The sequence below is a fragment of the Adiantum capillus-veneris genome, chromosome 16 (genome assembly GCF_014529385.1).
Source record: "Adiantum capillus-veneris isolate H3 chromosome 16, ASM1452938v2, whole genome shotgun sequence".
Taxonomy (NCBI): domain Eukaryota; kingdom Viridiplantae; phylum Streptophyta; class Polypodiopsida; order Polypodiales; family Pteridaceae; genus Adiantum; species Adiantum capillus-veneris.
In genome coordinates, this window is record NC_140946.1 from 16,405,749 (window position 1) to 16,427,738 (window position 21,990).

At 42.8% G+C, this 21,990-nt stretch overlaps 1 pseudogene; it reads right to left on the reverse strand.

The window, feature by feature from the left end:
- Positions 1–91: 91 nt before the first annotated feature.
- LOC147438616 (uncharacterized) lies at positions 92–17,254 on the reverse strand (annotated as a pseudogene).
- Between the last annotated feature and the right edge of the window lie 4,736 nt (positions 17,255–21,990).

Below are 21,990 nucleotides of genomic sequence, written 5' to 3' on the forward strand. Positions count from 1 at the left end.
TGACAGATTGGCAGAATAACTTTTCGAAACCCAGCTGTAACGCTCACGCACGATCAAGCAAGATGCCATCCAAAAAGATCGGCCTAATAGCCTAAACAAGGTAAATATTCATCAGCCAAACATGTTGGAAGTCTGCAGTTGGAATCAGCTCACAGCTTGCTCCCAAAACAACCCACCCAATCAGTCCAAAGATAGTTGCAAATGGGCTCACAAGTGCCTGCCGAACGCTCACAAACCGGTCATCAAATCAGCCCAACAGATTGCATAAGGGAGAAAAAAGCTACATGTCTCTCATGTAGAGAGAACCATTCGATGCTGGGACGCAAGGACTGCCTCGAGTACTGACCCATCAAGCAAGCAGATTGTGAAGCTTCTCTCTTCTGTGGGAACCTCGCTAGCTTTGCAACAGACAATCATCCCTTTTTGGATGCTCTCACCAAAGAGGGTGACATGACGATTAAGCAAGCTCGACTCTGCTCCACCTGGGGCATGTTTGAGCAATAACGGAAGGAGGGCATGGCATGTATGCCATGAAATGCTATCCAATGGATCGAGCATGAGAGTTTTGCTGCAACAATGAGGACAATGTATTCGAGGCTTTCTTTGAAAGCGGTTTCGACTCCATCCACACTGATGCTTGCGTCGCAAAACACCAGTAGTTGGACCTTTAGATGGTGGCAGGTCGGCCTCGAGAACCTGTTCCTTGCTGGCTCCACTTGCTTCTACAGGCATCCCATGCCCGAGTCGAGTTAGAGTAACGTGAGCTTGGACTTGCTTGATCGAGCCCTTTGCTGGTAGCTCAATCTCCTTTGGGATGATCAAGGCGGCGAGACTATTTCGTGAAAGATTTAGTTGCATTAGTATGGCTGGCTTCAAATAGCTATCACATTGCACCAACTGCTCTTCTAGACTCTGCAACATGCTTCTCATGTCATAGATGCAGCTACCAATCTCATTGTCTATGTTGTTGACAACTGTCTCACCTACATCGAAATTGTCATGCTCTAGTGCTATATTATCTTCCCCTGCTCCAACTATGGGTTGTAGGTCCACATGGCTCAAATCTTGAATGCTATCTACGATGGGGAGAACTTCGTGAAGATGAGTAAAGTGCCTCTCAATTATCAGTCGAAGGCCATATAGATGCTTACATTCTGATCCCCAATCCGCACAATTGCACTAGTTGGATTGCATGCTCACATGATACCAGTTTGAGGACGAAGTAGTGCTAAGGACTTTGAATCGCATGTGTCCTTACTCTATCACTTTGAGGGTGCTTGGATCTGCTTCAAATCGTTTAAGAATCGATTCGCCTGCTGCTAGCTTGGCTATATGTTGCTTGCTTGATCCAAAAGGACTAAAATGCTCGGAATGAGCTGAACGGTTGTCAAATTGAAACAACATGAGCTCAACATTTGGCAACAGCAAAGGCATACTCTCAAGCAAAAGAGAACCGCTCTTACCAATCTCCTGCTTTTGCTTGAAGAATTCGAGAAGTGTTCCCCCAATATATGTCCCATGCATTGAATCGCCCACCAATGCATTCAACAAGACCAACAGAGACCTGTTTATCTGTGCATTTAGCAAGGTATACTTGACATATTGCCATAATCGCTCAACCAAGTTTGTAGTATCCACATTCCCATGCTGAAATAGGCAACCGAATCTTGGCCAACGGCTTTGCCACATGCATGTGCTGCCACACCAGCCAGTGGATACATACCGTCGAATATTTTCATGTGCCTGATACACCTGCAATAGCTCATCTCACCTTGCATCAAATATATCCTCACTTGTTGCATGCATCAAATTCGACATGCGATTGTACACATCATCACGCTTGTCCTTAGGGACCTATGCACAACAACGCCATGTGAGTACGACAGTCAATTTGTAGACATGACCTGACACAAAGAACACATCAAAGAAATGACCAGCTACCTGGGGCAATAGGTTCTCAACCCATCCCTTCTTGACATGAAACCAGCATAGCAAAACTTTGCATGCGACTTGTTGCCGCCTTCCATCCTCGTCTTCTCTCCAGAAAAAATAATCTTGATCCACAACCTTGAGGATGGCTTCGAGCTCTTGCTGGCTCTTATCAATGACAATGGCTGTAGGCCGAACGTCACCTAACCTTGCAAATATCATCTTGAACGTGAGCTCTAGGGCCACCTTTTCTTGGTTGGTACCCACATCATTGCTACATAACATCAGCCATATCGGAATCCCTATGCCGTTTTGGTTTGGCAAGACTGCACCATAGAGCGGTAGACCATAAATGTTTGTGTTGAAAGTGCTATCCCCATTTTTTCCAAACCTCTTTGGTTGCAATTTCCACACCAGCTCCACTGTCAAGGATTGCCATGGTTTTTACATTATTGAATTCCACAGGAAGGGTGGTTTTTCCCTCGTCTCCCTCGTAATACTTGCCTACCTTGTTTAATGGCACTGGCCTAGTATTTAGTTGAGGCATTTCAAGCTCTTTGATGCCTTCCTCGATTTGAGTCATTGGGGTTTTTACACCAAATTTCTCTAGACATTTACCCACATTAGCCCACATGTTTGGTCTTATTCTGAGCAACTCGGCTAACATTATTGTACAGGTGACTGGGGTAGATAGAATATCTACTAGCCCCTTTGAATCGATGGCCCTGTTGGGAGACAGTCTCTGTGATGGGACTGCAACCACATCTGACTTGGTCTCGTACTCTCCCATGTAGGACGGTAGTGTTCTTAGCGAATGGGGTTGACTATCCATAGATTGTATAGATCCTTTGTCGCCCCAATACGATCGCACGTCTAAATTCATTTGAGATCCACTCTCAAATTCCTCTATTGGTGGTAGAAACACTCCTCGTTCATCACCAGTCTTGTCTACTTGTCTTCTTAGGTCATCGGCTTCATTGGCCTCTCTAACTTGTTTCCACAATTCGTCAAGACCATCTATCTCTTTACAATCCTCAGGTATAGCTTGGTCAAATCCCTCGGAAGAGTTATCCGTGGTATTCAGTACTATCCTTGGTTCTAATGCTGGGTCTTTGAGGTTTGGTCTGTGCTCATGACTAGAATCTGGCTCTTTTAGTTCCTGGTTTGGTGGGATTACTTGTGTAGGCATGACACGGATCACATCCTCAGGTTTTGCAACTGGTGGTTCTAGTAAAGCTTGGGCTGTTTGAATCATTTTCTGGCACATTTCAAATTTTTGCTTTTCTAGTTCTGCATAGGGATATGTCATCCACCTGTGTTCTTGGGTTTGGTTGTTTTTGAGCCTCACATCATAGGCTTTCAAGAGGGCATCTAATGTCTCATTAACCTTCTCTGCCAACACAGATCCTCTTGAACTAACACTTATCAGTTTCTCATTTGTGGATGGTTCTTCTAGAGGTTTAACCATCTGTGTAAGAGAAGATGCCTCCTTTTCCTCATGTTGTTTTATCTTCTTCTCAGCTTCCATAAGCTTCTCAACTAGGGATTTTTGCTCTCGATCCCTGCATGCTTTCATCCTAGTCTTTCTAGCTTTCCAACTATTTCGTTTGCTCTTCGTTTTCTGACTAGGTGCGTCTGTCATTGGTCCATCATCTGTATTTGGACTCGTGTCACTTTCCGTGTTCTTTGTCTCTGGATTCTCATCAACTTTCTTTTGAGCTTGTGCTCTCGTAACTAGTTGAACTGGTACAACATTTTCATTTTCTGAGCTACTAGGTAGCTGAACAATCCCTAATACATTTGTCTTGATTTTTCTAATTTGATTTGGTTTTTTCGGGCAATCGGGGATCAAGTGAGTGATGCCACACTCAAGACAATAGGCATTTACTTCAGTGATCTCCATATGAGGACATTGTTTGACCAAGTGGTTTTCATGACTTTTGTGACAATCTATCTCTGGTTGAGGAGATACTTTTAGCATTTCCTCTTGGCTATAACCAAGCTTTGACCTAGATAAGCCGCTATTTGCAATGAATCGCAATGTCCTTTCGTCCATTTCATACCTTCTTTCTTTCGATTGAAACCCAGGAGGTGGAGGTTGTACCAGCCTCACCACTCCATGTGTTTCTCTCACATTTTGTTGCTCCGAAGGGTAGTACTCACTTTGGTTGCTATACCACATTGTAGCTGGTACTGGCGTTGGTTTATTTGATGCTTCCATCATTGGCATGTATCTCATGTCTACCTACATTCTAGCACCTGGCAGCGGAGGTTGTTGTCCTAAGACAATCTGTGGCCTTAAAACTCCTACCGATCCTGGCACATTCCCCGTAATGTATCTAGGTGGAGTAGGTGCTTCTCGAACAGGTTGTACATACCTCTCCCTAGCATTTTCCATGCTATAATAGCACTCTTCCTCCGTATGGTTCGTCCATTTTCTCTCAATTTCACACCACTTCGGCTCTCCCGAATCAGACCTTACAAGAGGAATCAACCTCTTGACCAAGTCGTCGATAAGATTTTCTTGATCAATAGGTGCCGTTGGCTTGGCAATGGACTCACTTATCTATGAAACACTGTGCTGAGAGGATGTGTCATCTCCTTGACTCTTTTAAGTCCTTTTCTTTGTATGCCTCACAGTTATCCACTAGATAAAGAGCTTCTTTGATCAACTCGTTTAGCGCCATCCTCCTTATCATATGCAGATCCTTCTGAAGGCCCACATGTCTCATTCCTTGGATAAAGATCAGCATCAATCGTGCTTGCGTAGGTAATTCCGCTCTCGGACAGAGCTTAACATATCTCTTGAGCCGTAATGATGCTTTGCGTACTGATTCATTCTCTTTCTGTTTGAATCTATGGATTTGCGAGACCGTGTTGTGAGCAATGCCTTTTGGCGAGAATTCTTCAATAAACTCCTCAAACAGCTCATCTAGGGTCTCAAAATCCCATTTTCCCACCAAGTCGAAGCATGTAGCTGCATCATCTTCTAGAGTCAATCCAAATCCCGCAAATTGTGTCGCAAAATCTGAAACTTCCTCTGCTCTAATCACTCTTCTAAAAGCCGCTACGTGATCTCTCAGATCTTTATCTCCGGAGTATTTTCTGTTTACCCATTTCTGGACTTGGGATGGTCTAACTCGTCGATTGTCTACAAGTCTAACCAGAGACTCTCCCAATCCTTCTCTCGTTATCGCTCTTGAAGGGAATCCTGGTGGCTCTCTTCTTGGAATTCCTATAGGAATTCTCGTGTTTGGTGGAGGCATTTGTAGTCCTTCATTGACCAAATATTCACCTCTTTCTAGTACAGTCTGTGGATTTGTGCTTTCTACAACTCTGTATTCTCGTCCATACTTGTCGACAACTATAGATCTCCATTGACAGTCGACTCCGTATGTGTAGACATATAAGAGCTTGTAATCCGTTATCTCTTCTAAGTATGGATCTGAGCACCTATAAAGATTGACCTCATTGTCGTCAATGTATCTATATAGTCCTTCACTCTCATGACCAATCATCCAAACTCTCTCAACAAGATGGGTCTTTATCAATTGCAAGTTTGGAAGATCCATTGTGGGAGGATATTCCTCTATTGTCGGGATCTCCAAGCTTGTGTAAGCTGCATTTGAATCTAGGGTAGACATGATTTCTGGGCTTAAGAGCTTTTGCTTGGTTCAAGTAGACTTAGTCCACTGTGTTCAAGTGCTTTGGTTAGAGAAAAGTCGAAACTATGTCCAAAACCGCAACCGTTTCGTCACAATTCTTGCAAATTGTCGCTTTCAGACACCCCTGACTTCCGGATGTATTTTGAGGCCTTAAACGATGTTTTTTTTTCAAAGTTGAACTAAATGGTTGCCGTAGAGCTGCTCTCAGGCTACGTTTTGATATAAAAACTTTTTCGATCCAATACCGTTTGTGAAAGTTATGGCCAAAACAATGAAATGCAGTTTAGACTGGTCAAAATGAGTCCAAAAGTTCAATTTTAAAAGAAGATTTGGGATCTCTGTGACACTGTGAACACTCCTATATGGTCAAAAGTACAGTTGGACCCTAAAATTGGCCTAGAGACATCCTACGTGTAGGATGTCTATATGCTCAGAATTTAACAAAATTTGGTCCACAGACTCCCCTTAAGTCCAACAACACAATGGTATGCTCAGAGGTTGATTTGGACCTAATAATGGCCTTGAGACATCCTACGCGTAGGATGTCTTTTTGCTCAGAATGACTTGAAATTTTCACCCCAGCTTCTCCTTGATGTGTTGATCATAGTGGTGTGCTCATAGGTTGGTTTGAAGTCCTAAATCAAGCTAGAGACATCCTACGCGTAGGATGTCTAACTGCTCAGATTTTGTCCAAACTTGATCCCAAGATTCTCCTAGTGCTTAGAAACCCAATGCTATTCTTAAAATTGAATTTGGATGCCAGTAGGTCAAGATTTGGGCTGCATAAGCTTCTAGTGCACTCCAAGAGTAGGATGTCTAACAATTCCTGTCTTTGCTTGGTAAATAGGCCAAACAAGGTCCAAATTTACTTTTGAAAAAATATCTGGAATCCTTGAGACACTTAGAACCTCTCTTTATGGCCAAAGTAGAATTTTGACCACTTTATGACCCTGGAGACATCCTACGTGTAGGATGTCTTTTTGCTCTGTTTCAGCTCAAACTTGCACTGTAGCTTCCCCTTGATGTGCTTAACTCACAGCTATTTTTACTTTTTGATTCTGACACCTATGGGTTGGTCAAATGATCAAGAATCTGTTCCAAAAGCCTGATGTCTGTTATGATGAATTCCCAAGTCAAATCAACTCCAAATTGGACCAAAATTGACTAGGAGGCTTGCCTAAGGCTATACAACACCCTGCTCTATCCACAGTTTGAATTTGGCCTCTAAATCATGCCTTAAACATCCTACACGTAGGATGTCTAACTGCTTAGAATTGCCCCAAATTTGAACCACAGACTCTCCTTAAGGTGTTGACCACTGTGGTATGCTCAGAATTTTTTTTAGAGTCCAAAATCACACAGAAGACATCCTACGCATAGGATGTCTTTTTGGCTTGTTTGACCCCAGACTTGTCCCACAGCTTCCCCTTGATATCAGCAACCCAATGCTATGCTTAGATTTGAGTTTGGATGTCAAAAGACCCCAAAACTAGCTATCCTTGCCTTTTTCAGTAAAAAATGCTAAATTTTGTTCAATCTTCCCTTTCACTGACCCAAATGAGATGAAATCTATCACATGCACTCAATACAACATTTAGAACATGCCTATGGAGTCATCCTATGGTTTGGTCTCAAAATTAGGCCTTGGACACAATTTGGGTAGGATGTCTGGCAATTCTCGTCTTTTGGCTTTGATCTGTCAAAATTTGGTCAAATTTCCACTTTCCAGGCGAAAATAAGGTAAAACCTACCTTCTAAACACACTGGTAACCTCAGATTTTCAAAAAAATGCCCAGATCACCCTTTAGACATCCTACGCGTAGGATGTCTAGTGCTTATTTTTTCAGACTGAAGTGTCCCTGGTGCTTCCTTATGCTCTCAGCAAGTGCAAGTATGCTTCACAATTGCAAAAACATGCAAAAATCACTCTATTTAAGCCTTTTCTGAAATTTTATGTTTTCTGGCTCCGCCTTTTGGCTTTTGGTCAACAAAAATAGGAAAAAACACCCAAGTCAATATGTTACTAGGGTAAAACCTACCCTCTGAACCCACTGGTGCAGTCAAAATTTTCAAATTTGGTCTCCAGAACCCCCTTCAGACATCCTACGCGTAGGATGTCTATGTTTACAGAATTGTAGGTTTTCTTCACAGAACCCTTGCAAATGCTCTTTTATATGCACAACATTAGTCAGTCATACAAAAATATCCACAAAAGCTTGTTTAATGCATTTTTACCCTCAAAAGCACACTTTTCCGTGGTTTAAAATGCAATCAAGCACTTTAGCAAATAATTCAGTGATGAATAGCTCTAGATCAGAATCGGATCACGTACCTAAAGCTACTCCTACAAATCATATGGGGTTTTGCATCTATGAGTAGAAAAATGCTTCACTGCCACACAAGGACTAGTAAACGCCTTTATCACCTCACAAATCACTCGACAACCAACAACTACTCTAATCCTGAGATCCTAACTAAACCTATCTAGTCGCAGACCCTCGGCAAGACACAAGCTTCCTGGCTATCCACTTGATCGCGGAATATCCTCTTCTGGATCCACTTAAGAAAAACGTTTTCTTTAGCCGAAACTAAATCAAGCAACCATCACACGAGTGTTAGTAGGAAACCTACTTAGGTCCTTGTGTCCCCGGCAACGGCGCCAATGTTGGACGGAGCGACTCACACACCCATGAAGTGCATGCAAACACTACCTAGATCAACATAATGTCAATCGAGGACACAGATGACACGATAGGCACACGGAGGAAATCTCTTTAGCTTGTCAGGCTAAGACCATCCTACACATACAACACTCAGGAAGGCCAACTAAACCACAATCAAAAACCTCACTGCTCTCAACTACACCACCTAGCCACATACACACATACGGAAGGTAACTCACCTAATCATGACAGATTCGTACGAAACTTAAGGAACACCATCCCCTCACTAGGATACACATGTCCCTAAGCTTCTACACTCAAAACCCTCACTCTAAACCCATCTGCGGAAAACGCGTAGGATGACAGAACAAAATTTTGAAAGTGCCCGAAACTGAAATTTATGAGTACCTATGCGTAGCTTATGTCTCCACGATTCTATAGACTACTAGCACGCAGAAAACAGACATCATTTAATACACTTACAACCACAAATAGCTCAAAGATGCGTCGGCGTGTGCGCTTCGTCTCGCGTGGAATGCTTGGCGTTGTCTCGTAGCTCTCCTCGAGCCTACAACAATGGTGCAGTCGGATCTCCAATGTGTTGAGTGATCCGGGCGTAGCAAGAGGATAAAGCTCACGCTCACTCTCTTTCTCTCTCACACAAAGTAGACGGCAACGCTAAGTTTTGATTATGAAAAGTCCTTTTTTTACAAAATGACCTAGGTACCTTATATACTAAGGCTACCTTAGGTTTAACCAAAAATGGGGTTGAATGGGTCAAATGGCTTTGTATTTACAATATGGAAGTGCCATTGCACCCCGGCTTCTGAAACTAGAATAACTACTCATTACAAATGATGTTTATAGCCATAATCCGCAGCATTTCATAACTCGCAAAAGATAAGACTTTGGTACGAAACTTGAGTTATGTTGTGTTGTTGACCCGGCGGTCAACAGTGCTAAACTTGAAAAGGGTACATTACCCACCCCCACCATAGTTGAATCTGGCAAAAATGCCATTGATGATGCTATGGTAGTTGATGCCTGCACAGATGCCATTGCTGATGCTATGCTAGTTTATGCGTGCACAAATGACATTGTGGATGATATGGAAGTTGATGCTCGCACAGATTCTGCTGCTGATGGCAATGTTAATGATGGTGGAACAGAAATTATTGTTCATGCTGTCATGGATGCCCTTCTTGATGCAGTTGTGCCTATGGGTACAGATGCCACTATTGAATCTGGCACAGATGCCATTGATGATGCTACCACAGTTGATGCCTGCACAAATGCCATTGCTGATGCTACAGTAGTTGATTCCTGCACAAATGACATTGTGGATGATATGGAAGTTGATGCTAGCATAGATGCTACTGCTGATGGCAATGTTAATGATGGTGGAACAGAAAGTATTGTTCATGCTGTCATGGATGCCCTTCTTGATGCAGTTGTGCCTATGGGTACAGATGCCACTGTTGAGGATACCAGAGGAATGCGTGAGGAGGTCCTCATTGAGAGAGAAGATGGAACACGTGAGGCAGTGGGTGCAAGTGATGTCACAGCCCAAGCCGAGGTGGTCTGCCCAAGTGATGCAGCTAATGAAATTGTTGATGCAGAGGAGGAAAAGGGTACAAATTCCACTGTTGAAGATATGGGAGGCTTGGGTGAGGAGGACCTCACTAATAGAGTACTTGGAATCGGCTCAGCAGTGGGTAACGGTGATATCGCGGCTTCTGCCGACACAGCTGAGGCATACGAAAGAGCAGTTCAATTGGGAGAGGCAATGGGAGAAGTTCTCGTGGCTGCTACGGACATGAAAGAGGAAAATACACATAATACAACTGAGGCATGTATAGAGCAAAACAATGAGGCAGGCAAATGCACAGAGGTGCCCACTGACAGAGCAGCTCAATCGAGAGAGGCAATGGGAGAACATTTCATGGTTGTTGTGGACACGAAAGAGGCAGTTGCACATGATACAACTGAGTCTTGTACAGATCCCACTGTTGGTAATACCAAAGGTAAAAGTCCAGAGGTCCCTATGGGTCGAGCGGCTGCTACAGATACAAATGAGGCAGGTACAAAGAATGCTGATAAAGAGGCCAAAAATGGACATGAATATGAGAGGCAAGAGAGGCCGTGTCTTGTGGTAATGCCAGTACAGATTGTTGCACTGCCGCATCTTTTGAGGACAAGAAGAGAAGGGACAATTTATGCATCATACTGGATGTGAATGGGCTTCTCATAAGGAGGTATAAGGTCTCCTTCTACAAAGGAATAGCGAGAAGCAGTATTCCTGATTGGGCAAGATCAAGGTCGGGTAGTCACTGGACCAAATGCTACAGAAAAGATGCAATTTGAATATGTGGTCAGTCCCAATGCATCAATCTTTTTGCATGCACTGCTGCAAAGAGCACAAGTTGCACTATGGAGCTGCATGACCCAGGACAATCTAGCACTTGCTTTGAGTGCATGCTTTCCTAGGCTGAACAAACAGCATTTCCTCGATATTATCGATCAAGAGGGGTGTAGAGAGGCGAGCTTCAATCTAAATGAAGTTCCTGTCATCCCTCCATGTAGAGATAACGCAAAGACTTTTGGAAGCACCATCCTAAGTTCAACTCTGATAATACATTGGTGGTGGATGACACACTCTACAAGTGTCTGCTCAACCCTCCCGAGACTTGGGTCTGGTCCTGCTTCATTTAAACCAGCAGATATTTGTCAGTCCCCAATTTACCTGGTTAGCACATTGTTCCCTTGGTTAGTCAAGTGGACAGTCTCACCCATCCCTAATGCTTATGCAAAGATGAACGAGTTTGAAAATCCTTCAGACATAGTGTCTGCTCATGTCATCAGCCACTATAGAAGTCAATGAGAAGTATGTAGGGAAGGTTGATTGTGGTTATGGAATCATGTATACAGCATTTTGCGCACTAAATGTACTTGTGATTACTATACCAAAAACTGACCTGTTCAAAGTTCTCTAAACTTAATGATTGAATGATGTAATGTTATTTTGGTGATATGATGTAATTTTATTTTGCTGATATGATGTTGTCATACTCTGATAGAGTCCTGCTACATGGCACACATAATAGCATAGACAGGACCATCATGCTATTATTACACATAGTTATGCTATATAGCACTCATACTGCAAGAAATACTATGACATAATAGCATAGATAGGGATATTGGCCTCTTATTACACACACTTACGCTATATGGCACACATAGTGCTCTCAATATGTAATATAGCTCTTTCACATACCACACATCATATCATAGACAGGAACATTGTGCTATGTGATACACACACTTTTACTATATAGCACACATGTTGCTATCTTACTACAATAGAGTCCTTTTATAGCATAGACAGGGACATTGGGCTATTATTACACACACTTGTACAATATAGCACACATAATAGCCTAGGTAGAGACAATGGACTTTTTTCAAGGTGCAACATGTTCACAATAGTAACCTCATTATCTGAAATGTGTGTGATTCTATGCTATGTGCTATGTGTGGTTGTGTGCTATGTGATACATAGCACAATGGACATGTGTAAGGAGGTACTGAATGGTGAAGGCTATATAGAACATAATATAATCCTGTTAAATAAGTATCATGCTGCTTCATAGGGCATGGCATTGTAAATGGTTTCATGTAGTTCCGGAGATAAATAATATGTCTTTGAGGTAGCATCTACCAAAGGCATGTCAAACTTGATTGCCCAAACAAGGTGAGAGTACAGGTTAGTAACTCCCCTATCATCAAGTAGAGTGTAGTGATTTGTATCCCCATCTTGCTGTTGATAATAACACCCTGTGACAACATAAGTGTTTTTATCACATTTGTTTTTCCACTTATCTCTTAAGATGCAATCTGTCATCCATTTTCTCTTTGTACATCTCAAAAGAAAGAACTCTACACCTTCTGCATTGCCAGCGTCTGCATTGACCGCAAAGTTATCACCTTCAATGAGATACTCACTCAGTATATCCTGGGATCCCTCAAACATTGCAGCTTCATCTTCTGGTACCTCAGTCTCTTCTGCTACCTCAGAGAGTGGTTTCAATATGTGTCCACTTGCCTGCATATGATTTGCTGGAACAAGTCCTCCAATGGCTCTTCATGCAAGCATCACAAAAACAAGAAAGCCGCCTGGTCCTTAATTGAGTAGGATCATGACGACAAAAGCCTGAAATGCAATGGAGTGATCGAGATCCTGGTACTCTCTCACAACCCCATATATTAGACCTATCCACTTCTGTCTCTTTTACTAGCCAAAATTTCATGTTTATAGTAGGACGTGCTTTAGTGGATTGTGCATAAGAGCTACATGCAGCATTGGACATTGTTCTCGTCAAAAATGCAACCACGTCTGCAGTTTTCCTAAGAACAACTCCATTACTCTTGAGTTGTTCATGTGTAAGGGCTCTCTTTATCACAGCGCCAGCGCCATCATGCTCCCCCTTGCCATGCCAGAGCCAAAAAAATTCCATGTCATCTCTGTACCTATTAGTTGGTAATATCTAGCAACAAAGTAAAATGGCCTTGCAGCCTTGAATTGCGAGGCTGCACCATCTGACCACACCCAGTTCTTCTTGAAATTCAGCCCCTGGTCTTTAAGCCACTGATCACAAAGAAGAAAACAATGCTGGACAAACAGCGTATCATGTTGCCTATCATCGGAGATGTAGAAATGCATATGCTTGATAATACTGTCATCTTCGTTGCCACGCATGTATGTTATGCGAACAAGGATGGTGCATTGATCTGTATGCCAATGCATAGATTGTACTTCATTTTTCTCTTTGAATGAGTAATTTTCAGCAAAGTCTACTACATATATAATGGTATCTGAAGGTGAAATTGTGTAAGTGAAATTGTGCTCGATGAAGATTCTGATGTCGTCTTTTATCCTCCTTCACAGCTCACTTAAAGCCACCTGTTTGAGTGACAACATCTTTCTCTTACTTAGACCATGCTTAGTTTGAACTTTAATGTCCTCGAAGACTTGCAGTGGAACTATCTTTGTCATCTCTGAAAGTTCTCGTGGACAAAGGCTAAGCTTTTCCACACCACAGTTTTTGCATTGGCCCATCAAGCAGGTGTGTTTATGGAACATATCCCCCTCAGCCTTTGTACATACGCATGATTCCCACAACTTTGTGATCCCTGAAAATGAGTGCTCAACAGCAAGACATTCTGCATTCACCCCATCTGATTTGCAAACATTGCATTTACATGTACATGACCTCCCATGAAAACCAAAAGCAGATGAGCGCATAACATTAAATGCATCTTTGAGATACATCAGTTTGATATGATAAACACAACAGCAAGTATTTCGATCTTTCAAATTTCGCACAAACCAAGGCTTCAGCTAAAGGAGGGCATGGCATGTATGGCATGAAATGCTCTCCAATGGATCGAGCATGAGAGTTTTGCTGCAACAATGAGGACAATGTATTCGAGGCTTTCTTTGAAAGCGGACTCAACTCCGTCCACGCTGATTCTTGCCTCGCAAAACACCAGTAGTTGGACCTTTAGATGGTGGCAGGTCGGCCTCGAGAACCTGTTCCTTGCTGGCTCCACTTGCTTCTACGGGCATCCGATGCCCGAGTCGCGAGTTAGAGTAACGTGAGCTTGGACTTGCTTGATCGAGCCCTTTGCTGGTAGCTCAATCTCCTTTGGGATGATCAAGGCAGCGAGACTATTTCGTGAAAGATTTAGCTGCATTAGTATGGCTGGCTTCAAAGAGCTATCACATTGCACCAACTGCTCTTCTAGACTCTGCAACATGCTTCTCATGTCATAGATGCAGCTACCAATCTCATTGTCTATGTTGTTGACAACTGTCTCAGCTACATTGAAATTGTCATGCTCTAGTGCTATATTATCTTCCCCTGCTCCAACTATGGGTTGTAGGTCCACATGGCTCTACGATGGGGAGAACTTCGTGAATATGAGAAAAGTGCCTCTCAATTATCAGTCGAAGGCCATATAGATGCTTACATTCTGATCCCCAATCCGCACAATCGCAGTAGTTGGATTGCATGCTCACATGATACCAGTTTGAGGCCGAAGTAGTGCTAAGGACTTTGAATCGCATGTGTCCTTCCTCTATCACTTCGAGGGTGCTTGGATCTGCTTCAAATCGTTTAAGAATCGATTCGCCTGCTGCTAGCTTGGCTGTATGTTGCTTGCTTGATCCAAAACGACTAAAACGCTCGGAATGAGCTGAACGGTTGTCAAATTGAAACAACATGAGCTCAACATTTGGCAACAGCAAAGGCATACTCTCAAGCGAAAGAGAACCGCTCTTACCAATCTCCTGCTTTTGCTTGAAGAATTCGAGAAGTGTTCCCTCAATATTTGTCCGATGCATTGAATCGCCCACCAATGCATTCAACAAGACCAACAGAGACCTGTTTATCTGTGCATTTAGCAAGGTATACTTGACATATTGCCATAATCGCTCAACCAAGTTTGTAGTATCCACATTCCCATGCTGAAATAGACGACCGAATCTTGGCCAACGGCTTCGCCACATGCATGTGCTGCCACACCAACCAATGGATACATACCGTCGAATATTTTCATGTGCCTGATACACCTGCAATAGCTCATCGCACCTTGCATCAAATATATCCTCACTTGTTGCATGCATCAAATTTGACATGCGATTGTACACATCATCGCGCTTGTCCTTAGGGACCTATGCACAACAACGCCATGTGAGTACGACAGTCAATTTGTAGACATGAGCTGACACAAAGAACACATCAAAGAAATGACCAGCTACATGCGGCAATAGGTTCTCAACCCATGCCTTCGTGACATGAAACCAGCATAGCAAAACTTTGCATGCGACTTGTTGCCGCCTTCCATCCTCGTCTTCTCTCCAGAAAAAAGAATCTTGATCCACAACCTTGAGGATGGCTTCGAGCTCTTGCTGGCTCTTATCAATGACAATGGTTGCGGGCCGAACATCACCTAACCTTGCAAAGATCATCTTGAACGTGAGCTCTAGGGCCACCTTTTCTTGGCTGGTACCCACATCATTGTTGCATAACATCAGCCATATCGGAATCCCTATGCCGTTTTGGTTTGGCAAGACTGCACCATAGAGCGGTAGACCATAAATGTTTGTCTTGAAAGTGCTATCCACGGCCCATGAGTTCCGACGAGAGAAACGAAGATCGACTTGTAGCATCCACTCGTCTTGAATGAGGAGGATGAATGGCCGCTTGTTCTCATCAGGGTTTTGGGGACTGTAAGGCTGCACAAAGATTACCTGTCCATACGAGAAGTATACTTGAGGATGCATGCTCACCCATCCAGCTTAAGAAGTTGAGAATGTAGTATTACCTTCTTCAATTCTTGCAAACGTAGAGCCTCGGCAAGCATCGCACCCCATTCAGTACCTACAGAGTTACCTACAGTAAAAAAAAATGTTGGATCAAATGCTATCAAAAACTCAGCAGAGAAAAGGCTTCTTAGAAATTCCAATGGCAAGCTAAGTACCACGAGTGCGCATTTGATGAAATAGCATTTGCACCTCTTTTGGTATCATAAAAATTTGTAGATTACACGATCTAGCTCAGATGCATTTGCCATGTGAAACCTTTCCTTGGAGATCGACATTTTGGCGACATGGCGGCACATCCCAACATCAAACAAATCATCCATACAGCATGCAACTACAGTTGAATGCACCGGCAAGTGGTAAAGGTCAGCACGTGAGCCAGGTATGTGCCCGGTGTGATCGCCATGGATTGCGATAGTCACCCTATCACCATCATGACAGTGTTGAACCACCAGCCTAAACAGGCACCCACACCTCTTTGACTTTCGTTGTCGCCGCTTATCCGCACCTCTCCGATCTATGCTTCCACCTCGATTGCAAATGTATTCTTGTAGCCACTTATATGCTCTATGCCTCTTTGAAGATCTGACTAGGACCAGCCGTGTGTGATGCTTTATCATGATTCTTGTCAACTGTTGCTCGACTTGAGATGTTGTTGTCTCGATTGAAGAGGTTGGGCAATTTGCGATTCTGCTACTAATAGGCATCGCAGCTACATCACAATCAATAATCTTCTCTTTTAGTAAGCATCCACATGCAGTGATTGAGTCTTTTATGTAATCAAGAGGCAACCCATGTTGTCTCTTGTCTGTACACCATTCCTTCTGGACGGCCTTGAGAGTGGCAACCACTCCAAGATGATTGTCATGTGTCAAAGGGCAATGGGCTGCATGAACAATATGTGCCCAATCTTCCATAAAGGCAACCTTTAGGCCAGTAGATTTCAAGTGCAGGCAGCCTATTTCCAGCCCTATACCTGGACAAAGCATCAAGGAGTCTTTCATCCTATTCCACTTCTTTAAATCAAACAATCCCCGAACATCGATCGCTTGAAGCATTGCTAGTGACATGGTCTATGTCCCTCCCAAATCTTTGGCCATTCAGGAGTATGTCATCTCGTCGAAGGAGAAAAATGTTTTTGATGTGTATGAAGACGGATCTAAGGCAACCCAAGAGCATTGCGAATGCCAACATGCGACTGAGCTGGGACTAGCTCCATTGTTTTGTGGCCAGTAATCCATGCCATGATCCTCGTTGATTGGCCAGTCATCTGACGATTCTCCTTCAGTCGTTGTTTCACCATTGAAATATCCACTCAATGGCCGGTCTTCGATTACATCGATGGGAGGCATCTAATACACAACATCTCTATCTCTCTCTCTCTCTCTCTCTCTCTCTCTCTCTCTCTCTCTCTCTCTCTCTCTCTCTCTCTCTCTCTCTCTCTCTCTCTCTCTCTGTCACACACACACACACACACCACCTGGTTCAAATCCATGCTGCCTTTGAGCTTCCAATTTCCTACAGAGTCTTCATCTGATTACTGTCTCAGATACCAGCCTCCCCTTCTCCTGCTCTCATCTCACCTCCGATTATCTCTGATTACCCTGCATTCCCGTGAGGGAAAATTTGAAAACGGGATGCCCGCATGAAAGTAATGCCATGTTGGCCCACCATTTGCTACCTGGGACTCCACCTCAACCCATTTGCGCCACGTTTCCTGTCCACGTCACCCTCCTGTCCGAGTTTACCTCCCGGCGCCCCCGTTTACCAAAACCCGTCCAAGTTTACTTTTTTTTTCCACGTGTAGCGCCCCGATGCCATCAATCACCGCGCCCCACTTCCGCGCCCTTGATCCCACCGTCTGGGCTTCCTTAAAGCTCCCGTGCCCCTTAGTGCTGAGGGTGGACCCTCCCGGATTCATGGAAAGTGGATTTCATGGGGATGCATGAACAACGGTGCAAGCCAGGACGCAGGCCAGTGCATGGTGGCTGGTCCTCACTGGTCCGCAGGCATGGGACGGGCAAGGGCAGGAGAAACGCGGTCAGGAGTGGGCAAGGCAGGGAGGCGGAGGAGAGTCAGACTGCAAAGGGTTGGTCTGCGAAGTACAGACGCTGATGGATCTCTCTCTCTCTCTCTCTCTCTCTCTCTCTCTCTCTCTCTCTCTCTCTCTCTCTCTCTCTCTCTCTCTCTCTCTCTCTCTCTCTCACTCATCATGCGCAGCGGAGAAATCACGAATGTGATTAGCGCAAGTGGGTAGCACCACATTTCTGATGCGAGGTTGTCATCACCGGGTACCAGGGGAAGGGGGTAGTCCATGGAAAAATGGTGCAAGGGTGCAGTCGACGTAGGCAGTGGTTCGAGAGCCGGAGGAGCGAGGGCGGAGGCAACGTGGGAACCAGCAACGACTGAAGTTTTTCTTTTACGAAGACGAGGCAGAAGGAATCTTGTTGATTAATAAACTAATGAAATGCAAATCGGCCAGTATGTACAATTAAATTAAAAGGGCAGGTAGAATGTATGGGAAACTTCCCTTCTCTACCTTAGCTTGGGTTCTCCTTGCCCTAGAATGTTTTAGAAAAAACAAACAAACAAACTCTCTTCGTCTTGTTGCCCTTTTTATCTTCCCCCAAGTTGGGCTCTTTACAACAACTTTCTATGAACACTCCCACAATGTATGCACACCTTCACCCACCACTCAAGGAGCTATCATTTGGCGCGTTCAAAAGGCGAGGCCGTTGGGCAGCCAAGTAGGAACCCCCCTCAATTGAGCAAGTCAATGGATAATCTTCCCCGTGTCAGCCCCTTGCTTTCCAGTAGTGGCAACACTTGGCAATAGCCCCTCCTTGGCACCACCACCACACGTCATAGCAGCACCACCCATGGGGAAGGCAAAGTGGGTTCCATATATAGGGGGAGATAATCTCTCTCTCTCTCTCTCTCTCTCTTTCTCTTTTTGAGATGTTTATAACTTATGAATATTCTCTCGTTGAGATGTTTATGACTTATGAATATTCTTATAAATATAATGTGAACCTCTAGCCCATAGCTTTGCATATGGGATTTTCCCACCTCCCACATGGAACAATGAGGTGTCCACTTTGAAGCCCAAAAAATTCCAAAAAAAAAAAATCACAAACACGTTGAATATTAAGCACACTTCGTTTGGCCAAGTTTCTTCTCATGGCTCTAATTGTAAGATCTGGCCCCAAGCCTACATACCCATCATTCCCGATCAACCATACTAGCCTCCTAAAACCGAAAAAATAATCCAAAATCTCCCCACTATTTCGATGCATTTCCAACTTCAACTGAGGATATTTCCATGCATATAGATACAATTGACGAGCCATAAAGCACATTCCAAAGCTCTTAGCAAGTATTACTATCAAAATTCCTAGAGAGCTAGAAAGAAACCTCTAATGCATGCATTCCAAAGCGGACCAATTCATTGCATACCTAGCAACTTTGAATGGCCATTTATTCCCCTTTTGAACTCTAATTTTAGATCTACAAAGATCACCCCAAAAATCATGTTCAGCGTTTCAAATTCCTAGCTCTGGTCACCACTTGGAATTTGTCACATTAGCACCACTTGGAAAGAATCTCTAAAATTGCTTTAACTTTCTCTGAAAATGTTTTAAGTTTCTGGCTTCATAACTTGATGACCCTAACACCATTTTATGAACTTCAAGGACAAGCTTGGAGAGCACATCAAATGGCACATAAAAGAACTCAAAAACTTGCACTTTGACTATCTTTGAGCATTTCATTTAAATGGCACAAAAGCCAAGCATATAGGCTTAAAAGAACACATGTAACATACAATTTTTTGTTCCCTTGGTTGCCTTGGCATCTGGCCGTTATACAACACTATTAGCTTGCTCTTCCTTGTAGCCATATCCACTTTTTGACCACTATAGCATTGATTGCCTCTGGTTGCATCAACATCATCCCCCCCCCCCCCCCCCCCCTCTTGTGTTCAGTTTTGGTGAGAAATTGCTCATTGCCTCCAGCACCCGGACTCCAATAAGCAGTTATGAGTTTTTATGAATGCCCTCCCATGACACGCCCTTTCTTATATGCATTTGCACAGATATTATGAACCAAATTAAAAAATCTATAGTACAAGAAAAAGTTATAAATACAAGACAAAATTGTGAAGTTTTATCTATATTGTATATGCAACTACATCAAGGAGTGTTGCTTTCCAAAATACATCAACTAAAATGGGATAATGGTAGCTCGGGGATGCACCTCTAAGAAACTATTCATATAATGTGCATTCAAAGTTTATTAAAAAACCCCTTTACTTACATGCTTAGGATGATAAAATGACCCCTTTTTATTCAAAAACTTGCCGGTTTTTCTTTAAAATTGATTAAAAACCCCCTTCTATTAATATAATCCTGTTGAAATTTTAAAACTTTGAAGCTAAAAAATCCATCCATTTGAACTCATGTGGTAGCTTACATGTCTAAGAAGTGAACCCCCCGAGCATGGTAGGCTTCATGCCAAGTTTTTTATCATCTATTCAAGGTTTTTCATTGTAATCTTTCTGATTGCCAAGCCTCTCTATCTTATTGTAATGATAGCGAGAACCACATACAAAATTGTCATATCATGGAACATCTAGTATAGCCCCATGTATCACTACTTATAGGAGATGAGAGTTGAACGAAGATTCATTTCCCAGTCCATACATCCAAAGATGACAATCCTTGTTAGTACAGAGCTAAGGATCTCATTTGTGTGCTCTGGTTTGCTTGAGGATGATAGTGCACGGATTTGTTATGGATAACCATAAACTCGTCTAGCAAATTTTCTATCACCTCGTTGATAAATTGTGTCTCTCTATTACTGACAATCTCAATAGGAAGTTCGTATCACATGAATATACATTCATATAAGAATGTAGTCATGGTTTGTGCATCATTCTTCTTAGTGGCTCTAGCTTTGGTCCACTTGGCAAGATAATTTGTGGCTACAATAATATATTGTACCTGAGTCTTTTAAGCAAGTGGCTATATAGGACCAACAAAATCAATACCCAATTTAGCAAATACTCTTGCTCCCATCATTGGTCTCAATGGCATGCTATCCAATCTAGTTGGCATTTTAGCTCTTTTGCAAGGGTCGCATCTTTGAACAATTGTTTTTGCATCTACAAATAGAGTCCGCCATACCAACCATCAAAATTGCTTTGGTTGTAGTCTCATGAGAGAAATGGCCCCCCGCTACACCCGCATGCGCTTCATTCAAGATAGAAATGTACTTGTCTTCATTAGCACATAGTCTTAGTTGTTTTCCTTTCTTCCTCTATATAGCTATTGGCCAATAATGGTGTAATTTACACCCTTCATTTTACTTTCTCCTTGTTTGTGATTTCTCATATCTTCAAGGAATTTTCTATTTGTCAATTACTCCACCAAATATCTGCTCCACTTATGTGCAATAGATATCTAAAGACAAAGTAGCATGTGGTATTGCTGCCCTTTTTTGTTGCATTGCATTGGGAGCAGTAGTCTACATAGGCATAAACATCTTGTTTCATATTTGGCCAATAAACCCCCTAATCATGTAAGTCTTTTCAATGTTTTCTCTTTTGCAAAATGAATCCCAACTACTATTCTAGGAGCTTAATTCAGGTAGTTAGCATGTTCCTCTAGGGTTATACAAAAAAGTAGAAGTCCATCTTTTTTCTTTTGGTACAATATTTTTGGTACTAGCAATTGGTGTTATAGGAAGTGGAATTTCCAAATCTACTTGTGCTATTATCATCAGAGTGACTATAGCCTCTGACCATCTAAAATCATCTCAACTGAGAATAGATATGCATTTGGCAAAATCATCATCTACTCCCTTGAGATGTTCCCTAGAGGTAATCTTCAACAGGTAATCAACTCTCTGATATGTGGTGCCCTTTTTAACAATCACCATAAAATCAAAATCCAATAAGATGATGAACCATCTTACAATTGCTTCTCATATTACATGGTTTTTTAATGAGATAAAGTAGAGCTTGGTGGTCTCCAAAGAAGAAAAAACTTATTTGCTAATAATTATAAGTGTATGAACTTCTTGACGGCATAAACCATACCAAGTCCTTCTCTCTCTATCATGGTATAATTCTTTTTTGCTGTGTTCAATTGTGTGCTAGCATATGAGACGGGGAAATCCATGGTTTCCTCTCTTGATTGTGCCAATATGCTACGGATAGCAAAATTTGACGCATCAACATGCTTATGAAAAATTTAGTCTAATCTAGAGTCTTCAAGATAGGTGTTGAAGAAAAATATCTCTTGGGATTTTGAAATGACTCTTTGCACTTGTCAGTCCATATGAATTG